Genomic DNA, 254 nt, shown 5'->3' with positions numbered 1-254 from the left:
GCAACACCTAAGAAGCAGAAATATGCATGCGTTTCTCTCTTCTTGTTTTTTTTAGGTTTTGTTTTGTTTCATATTTCTGGTATGGAAGTAATAATAACTTCTATTGTTGACTGTTGAAATATTGTATCATATTATACAGTATAGTATACTGCTACAGTATATTGCATTATACTATAGTTTTATATTTAATTTATTCAGAATTTTAGTTTTTTTCTTATCTGCACTGAGTTGACGAAGAAGACGTACTGTGGGTT

Source organism: Eimeria mitis, genomic scaffold (genome assembly GCF_000499745.2).
Source record: "Eimeria mitis Houghton genomic scaffold, Emh_scaff2627, whole genome shotgun sequence".
Taxonomy (NCBI): Eukaryota; Apicomplexa; class Conoidasida; order Eucoccidiorida; family Eimeriidae; genus Eimeria; species Eimeria mitis.
Note: the sequence above shows the minus strand (reverse complement) of the source record.